Consider the following 8,987-nt stretch of genomic DNA (forward strand, 5'->3'; position numbering starts at 1 on the left):
AACATCTGCAAATAGCTTCTGCTGATACAAAAATGTCTCCAAGATGCACAAATGTGTTAGATTACTGGGTCAATGTGCATTCAACATATGCATGTGTGTATTACAATAAAATCATCACAGTGTGGTAAATTAATTTAGATTGTGACATTATTTGCACAATATAAACACTAATAAGAACAAATATTCACACCAGTCAGTGATATCTTTGCTAATGTTGTTTATTATGTCATTGGTCATTAAATATATAAATAGGGCAAATAGGGGAGGCTTGTAAGATAAATGTGGATAGAGCAATACCAGGTTGTACCCCAACACATTCACAAATAGTTTGATACATGAAGTTGTTGTAGTTTACATGCAAACACCCCTCAACACATTATATTTCCTTAAACTCAAACTCAAATGATCCAGGGGTCACTAGCCTAGTGGCTTCCATCACTTGGGGCAATTTGTGCAGTTAACAACACTTCTGTTTTGTAACATATTATTTAAGATTATTATTTTTTTTTTAAGATTAAACAGTATATTCAATTAAATACAATGTATTACAAAAACAATTCATATTTTTATTTGAGTTGGACGAGTAAAATAAGTGCGTTAAGTAACTGTAAAGTTATGCACGTTGCATAAGTGGATGCTTTGAGTATTGACAGCTCCATTGATCATAATTAGCAATAAAGTTTTGTTAGTCATGTAATTAGCCATGTGGAATTTATTAGGTTATTGTTAAAAGGCTAATACACAATGCCCTAATGAATTCCAACAAGTGGTTTGATATAGAATGTTAGGAAACAGACTGTTATGACCACACAGACACAACGAATGCTAACAATCTCTGATCCTGAGTCAGGCTGGTTAAATATAAATGATAATTTTACCACTCTAAGAATTAGCATTACTATTGTCTTTTGACTAACTGTATAGCATACTGTTTTTTTTTTTTGGAATTCCAATGCTATCTGGGCATATTAATTGTGACTATTTATTGTGACTAGACTGTCTGGATTAATAAAAGTGTAGTGAATGGACACCATGTGTATACTTTGGATAATTGTAAATAAAGCTTGTATGTCTCCAACTGTAATTGTGTGTATATAAGATGGTTTTATTGGCGGTGTACTGAAAACAACTATAGACTCAATGTACATTTACAGAAACACAAGCAGCAGAGATCAGGCTGTTTGAGCGCTGATTCCTTCCTCTCCACTGGAGAGGCACCTACAGCCAAAGCATAAAGATCAGACGAAATACTAGTCATCCTGATTCCTCAAGAAATCTGTCATTTTTCCCAAAACAACTGAAACTAGCACACACACACTTTCATTGCAGTGGAGCTGTCAGTGGCGCATACCTCATTGTCATGACAATGGCTCGTGATCAAGGCAGATTACGTCAGAGTTCTTTGGAGTTTGTGTGAAAATCATACCACACTGCCTAAACCGGCAATCATCAATTCAACATGTTGAGTCGGAAAAAGCAAACCCCAAAAAGCATTGACAGGGTTATCACACTGATCATACACGAGTCTACTGGTTCCGGGGTTAACATTAAAGGCCAAACCAAAATGCAGGAATTTGCATGCTGGATTAGGATAAACTATGAAAACTATTAAACTCATGTGCCAGTAGTTTGAGCCTCCTGATCTAATGGCTTAAAGGTGGGGTATGTGATTTGCAAAACGGCCGGCAGATTTTGAAAATACACAACTCTAAGGTCCTACCTTCTCTCCTCCAACGCTGGCCCTGACTCCACCCATTCGAAAAACATGGACGCGCAATCATGCACGAGCGAAAACTCAGATGCGCAGTGTTCTAGCAGTGTTCTAGACTCACTAGTCAAACAGTGCATTCACCTGTCAGACAATTTTTCAGAGCAAATTGTTGACACAGCAGGAGGAGGGGTTCGCATACCACTCTTGAAAGGTGTAGAGCTGATTTTCTCATAACTGTAAAAAAAAGAACATAGCCAGCCCTGGCGTCTGTACAGCGGTCTTCTATTCAAAACAGGATTCATAGAAATGTGGAACAACCCCACTAGCACTATAAAAGCTCTATTCTCCATACATAAATACAATCGCTTCCTGTTACTGGGTCACGAGCTTTGAGTATGCACACGAACGGGACACGCCGCCAGGGTGGTGGGGGAGGGGGCATGGTACGACCGTTTGATTGACACATTTTCTGTCCAATGATTCTAGATGGTCATGAAAATGATTGGCTGGAGTTTTTCGAGTCCTGCCCGTTCCACAGATGATTAAATTGCTTAATTTTCATTTCAGTGCTTCTAATTTACAGCCAGTAAGTGGGTTAGGAATAGGATTTCAAGTTATTTTGAAAAAATGGTCAAAAAAGAAAATCACATACCCCACCTTTAATGCAACATTTGAAGGCTAAGTCTGATTTACATTCCAGATAATATGAGAAATTTTGTCTTAAACATTTGTAAAATTTTCTTTGTAGTTTGTGTTTACATAATTGTGTAGTTTTTAGTAAATGTGCCTTATTAGTTAATCAAAAACATGTTATATAATCTGAGCTGTTGTTGCTGTCTGAAAGCCATTGTCTTGCACTTCATCTTCCTCTTCCAGCTCAGAATCTTCAGACATCAAATCATGTTGGCTGAAAATGTTCTCATAGCTTGCCATTACGAACTGCATTAAATGTTTAAGTTCATGTTTTTTCTTCCGAACAATGCAGAGGAGTCCCTTGCATGCAGTGTCAGACAGGGTTGGAAAAAGAGCTGAAAAACAAAAGGATTCATTATTAAAAAAATAAATAACATATATTAGTGCAAAACAAACAAAATAACATTTAAAGACTCTCTCACATTTAGGACTAATATCATTAATCAGTGCTTTGAGTTTGGACATCTTGTGTGTCAGGACCATCCAGTACTGTTGCATCTCCTTACAAAGCAGAACCTTCTGTTCCTGAAGGTGTCGCACTGCCATCACCTTGTCAGACACATTCCTCTTGGTGAGAAATGGAGCAGATTCATGCAGAAAACATTATTTATATGGTTAACAAAAGATGTATTATATATTAGTTCATGTTCATAAAAAAAAAACGGGACATATAGAGAGATTATAGAACATACCACTACTGCTGTGGATTTGCCAAGGCTATGAAACAGTCTCAGCTATAAAGAAGTCTTCGACTGAGTCAAGCTGCTGGGATGGATCTGCTATGCTATTGTATTTTTCCACTACAGTAGCTAGCTTCTTCTCCTCACTCTTTCTGAGATGCAAAGAATAGCGCCACTTGTTGCTATCTAAATAAACAGAAAGTTCGTTTTTTTAAATCAGGCATTACAGCACCTGCCTTTGCTAAAAAAAATAAAACAAATACTAATACAATGTGGCAATTAATTACATAATAATTAAAAAATAACATCATGTAAATTCCTAATGTTTGTGTAGTTTCACCTGTCTGACTGTACAGATGCTGTGTTTGCCTTTTGACGCTGACCTTTCTTTTGTGATCACAGAACACCACTCCCATATTGGTCACTTTCTACACAAGAAATTGCATAAAAAGTTATATATTACCTGCCAATAATAGCAATAATAAAAAGTACAAAGCAAGCCTAATAGTACCTTCTGCCAACTGATGTACATCTCACACCAACTGATGAACAACACTGTAGAGCTAGCTTCTGTTTTTTTTTTTTTACAATTTATTAAAATTTGCCCTTGGTATATTGATGATTGTTTTATTATATGAACTGGTAACGAACAATAATTAATTGATTTCTATAATTACCTAAATGACAGTAGTGAGTATTTGAAGTTTACTTTGGAATTTCCTCATGAACAAATGCATTTTTAGATATTTTGATTATCAAAGAAGATGGCAAGTTGACTACCGACCGATTTCGGAAACCCACAGACATTTATTCTTTGCTAAGAGCAGATAGTTTCCAGCCTACACCTCTTACAAAAAAAAAAAGAGTACCTGTCAGTCAGTTTCATAGAATACGGAGGATATGTAAAACAAAATAAAGATGTGATCAACAGGCTGATATTTTATTTCAAAGGTTCAGAGAGAGGGGGTGTAGTGGAGACTGAATAAAGTAAGCCAAACACAGGGCTAAAAATATACAATATGATGATGGTCTAACTTCCTTACTATTCTATTGTAAGGAACTTGAAAATAGAGACACCATTCACTATTGTAAAATGCATTTTAGGTACTAGAGCATCTGATATAAGATCAAATTTACAAGTACTGGCTAATGCTAAACGTAGATTTTCTAAAATTGTTATTCATGTTGGCACTAATGATGTCCGGCTTCGCCAGTAGGAAATCACTAGAGATAATGTTAAAGAGGTGTGTGAATTTGCAAAGATTATGTCATGCACTGTAATATGCTCTGGACCCTCCCTGCTCGTCGTGGTGACGAGGTTTATAGTAGATTAGTGTCACTGAATAGCTGGATGTCTGAGTGGTGTCTGGAGAATAGCATTGGATTTATAGACAATTGGAAGAGTTTTTGGGGTAGACCTGACCAGATAAAGAGAGACAGACTCCATCCCTGCAGGGATGGTGCCACTCTCCTCTCTAGTAATTTGGCTTATAGTCTTAATAATCCGAACGTCTGCTAGCTGCTTTGAGACGTCACATAAACTACAACTTATAGATACTGCATCACCTAATTATCACATAGAGACTGTGGTTCCTTGGTGAATTTGCTAATTTTGTATCAGATCTTGTAGTTACTGTATACTGATATAGCTTTAATTGTTGGTGATTTCAACATTCACATAGATAATAAAAATGACACATTGGGATTAGCATTTATCTATATTCTCAACTCTCTTGGAGTCAGACAAAATGTGACAGGACCAACTAATCGCCATAATCCTACGCTAGATTTAATTCTGTCATATGGAGTTGATGTTGATACTATAGAAATTCTGCCGCAGAGCATTGACATCTCAGATCATTACCTCATCTCTTGTATGGTGCGATCAGCTAATGTTACTCAATCTACACCATGCTATCGTTCAGGTAGAACTATTCTTTCGACCACTAAATATAGCTTCACTAATAATCTTCCAAGATCTATCTCATACGCTCAGTAAACCCAAAGCCTAGAAGAACTTGATGAAATAGCAGAAAATATAAATACAGTCTTCTCTAGCACTCTTGATAGTGTCGACCCTCTTCTATTAAAGAAAACAGCCCTGAACCATGGTACAATGATCAGACTCATGCTCGCAAGAGAGCAGCTTGGAAAATGGAGTGCAAGTGGAAGAATACAAAATTAGAGGTATTTTGTGGTGCATGGAAGAATAGTCTCTGTAGCTACAGACAGGCACTAAAAGCTGCCAGGTCAGCATATTTTAGCAAACTCAACAATCAGTACTGTGGCTATATTGATTAGGAATGGATCCTCAACAGAACCAGATATTCCATCGCAGTACAAGTGTAATGAATTTCTTTACTATTAAATTGAAATAATTAGAAATAAAATTGGAATTATGAAATCATCTATTACAATACCTCAGAAATCAGTGTCTCATAATTTTCCTCAAGTGCAACTTTGATCCTTCGATGTCATAGGTCATGAAGAGCTAACAAAACTTAAGAAACATCAAAAGCCACAACATGAATGTTAGATCCAATACCAACCAAGCTCTTAAAAGAGGTATTCCCTGTAATCTCAGAACCTCTTCTCAATATTATTAACTCCTTGCTATCCTTAGGACATGTCCCAAGTAACTAAAATGGCAGTTATCAAACCGCTTATTAAGAAGCCACAGCTTGATCTTGGAGATCTGGCTAATTACAGACCGATTTCAAATCTCCCGTTTATGTCAAAAATACTACAAAAGGTAGTATCCTCACAACTATATATATATATATATATATATAAATATAAATAATTTCGGTCAGAATTTAGGCATCACTGAACAGAGATTGCACTTATCAGAGTTATATATGACTTGCTCTTATCATCTGATCACAGCTGCCACTTCTTGTGCTTTTAGATCTTAGTGCTGCCTTCGACATGATAGATCACCACATTCTCTTGAATAGGTTAGAGAATTATGTTGGCATTTTTAGAGTTACATTAGCATGGTTTAGGTCCTGTTTAGCAGACCGCTTCCACTTTGTCTATGTAAATGATGAATTGTCAAAGTGCCACAGGGATCAGTTTCAGGTCCTCTGCTTTTCATCTTGTATACAGTGCATCCGGAAAGTATTCACAGCACTTCACTTATGTTATGTTACAGCCTTATTCCAAAATGTATTACATTAATTATTTTCCTCAAAATTTTACAAACAATACCCCATAATGCCAACATGAAAGAAGTTTGTTTGAAATCTTTGCAAATTTATAAAAAAAAAAAAAAAAAAAACAAGTATTCACAGCCTTTGCCATGACTCTTAAAATTGAGCTCAGGTGCATCCTGTTTCCACTGATCATCCTTGAGATGTTTCTACAACTTGATCGGAGTCCACCTGTGATAAATTCAGTTAATTTGATTGATTTGGAAAGACACACACCTGTCTATATAAGGTCCCACAGTTAACAGTGCATGTCAGAGCACAAACAAACCATGAAGTCCAAAGAATTGTCTGTAGACCTCTGAGACAGGATTGTATCGAGGCACAGATCTGGGGAAGGGTACAGAACAATTTCTGGAGCATTGAATGTCCCAATGAGCACAGTGGCCCCATCATCTGTAAATGGAAGTTTGGAACCACCTGGACTCTTCCTAGAGCTGACCGCCTGGCCAAACTGCGCGATCGGGGAGAAGGGCCTTAGTCAGGGAGGTGACCAAGAACCTGATGGTCACTCTGACAGAGCTCCAGCATTTCTTTGTGGAGAGAGGAGAACCTTCCAGAAGAACAACCATCTCTGCAGCACTCCACCAATCAGGCCTGTATGGTAGAGTGGCCAGATGGAAGCCACTCCTCAGTAAAAGGCACATGACAGCTCACCTGGAGTTTTCCAAAAGGCACCTGAAGGACTCTCAGACCATGAGAAATAAAATTCTCTGGTCTGATGAAACAAAGATTGAACTCTTTGGCCTGTATGGCAAGCATTATATCTGGAGGAAACCAGTGAAGCATGGTGGTGGCAGCATCATGCTGTGGGGATGTTTTTCAGTGGCAGGAACTGGGAGACTAGTCAGGATCAAGGGAAAGATGAATGCAGCAATGTACAGGACATCCTTGATGAAAACCTGCTCCAGAGCGTGCTGGATTTCATACTGGGGCAAAGGGTCACCTTCCAACAGGACAACGACCCTAAGCACACAGCCAAGATAACAAAGGAGTGGCTACGGGACAGCTCTGTGAATGTCCTTGAGTGGCCCAGCCAGAGCCCAGGCTTGAACCCGATTGAACATCTCTGGAGAGATCTGAAAATGGCTGTGCCAACCTGATGGAGCTTGAGAGGTCCTGCAAAGAAGAATGGGAGAAACTGCCCAGAAATAGGTGTGCCAAGCTTGTAGCATCATACTCAAAAAGACTTGATGCTGTAATTGGTGCCAAAGTTGCTTCAACAAAGTATTGAGAAAAGGCTGTGTATACTTATGTACATGTGATTTTTTTTTATTTTTAATAAATTTGCAAAGATTTCAAACAAACTTCTTTCACGTTGTCATTATGGTGTATTGTTTGTTTTATCAGGAATCGTGGAATAAGTATCCACTGTTATGCAGACGATACCCAAATGTATATTTCTTCTAAACCTGATTACATTTCACAATTCTCCAAATTAGCAGAGTGTGCTTTAGGTACTAAGGTTTTTTTTTTGTTCTAAGGTACTAATTATTAGACCAAAAATCTCTATAAACAAGCTTCTAAAATATTATTTGATTCTCAATGAATGTACTTTTACATCGTCTTCAACAGCGAAGAACTTAGGTGTTATATTTGTATAACTGTCCAATCTGTCCTTTGAAAATCAAATTACCAATATTTGTAGAACAGCTTTCTTCCACCTAAGAAATATTGCTAAATTACGACACATGCTCTGTTTCTGATGCCGAAAAACAAATGAAGGTGTCCATTACTTCAAGACTATATTATTGTAATGCATTACTGGGAGGATGTCCAGCAAGATCACTAAATAAATTTCAATTGGTTCAAAATGCAGTAGCCAGAGTGCTGACTAGAACCAAGAAATACGATCATATTAGCCTAATTTTGTCATCGTTACATTGGCTACCTGTTAATTTTTTTATTAATTTTTAAATTGTTAACTACATACAAAGCTTTGAATGGCCTGTCTAGCTCTGCAGTACCTAAGTGACCTTCTACCACACAATATTCCATCACATTCATTACAAATCACAAAACTCTGGCCTGTTAATAGTTCCTAGAATATCAAAATCCACAATAGGAGGTAGATCCTTTTCATAATTGGCTCCTAAACGATGGAATCGTCTCCCTAACATTGTTTGAGATGCAGACTCACTCCCTCAGTTAAAGTCTAGACTAAAGACTCATCTATTTAGCCAGACATAAACATAATTTATACATCAACTCACAATGAGGCTGCTTTAGTTAGGTCTGCTGAAACCAGAAACATTGATCATGATCTATAACTCTGCAATAAATTGAATGGTATCAATGCTAATATTATTCTATTTGTTTCCCTGTCTCAACCTCATGACTCCTATCCTGAGGTCACCATTCCTGCTTCGTGTTGGACTCCACTGCTACGTGTCTCTGAGTGATGAATACTAATAGCAGCCGGTGTCAGCCAAACATCACTTCAGTTGATTTTACGATGGAATTCAGAGGAAGAACTGATGCCAACTCCAACCATAAGACATGGGATACTTCATACGCCGTTGCCTGAGCCTTGGACTTAGGATAGACCTCACCAAAAATACTTGCCGATTGAACTGCGATGCACCTCACAGATCTCTGCCTGCATCACCTCGGTCTAATGATGGACTACACTCTTGAAATTGAATACATAGACTATCTATTAATTGCCAACAAAAGCCTTCATCAGCCAATTAA

This window comes from Xyrauchen texanus, chromosome 34 (assembly GCF_025860055.1).
Source record: "Xyrauchen texanus isolate HMW12.3.18 chromosome 34, RBS_HiC_50CHRs, whole genome shotgun sequence".
NCBI lineage: Eukaryota > Metazoa > Chordata > Actinopteri > Cypriniformes > Catostomidae > Xyrauchen > Xyrauchen texanus.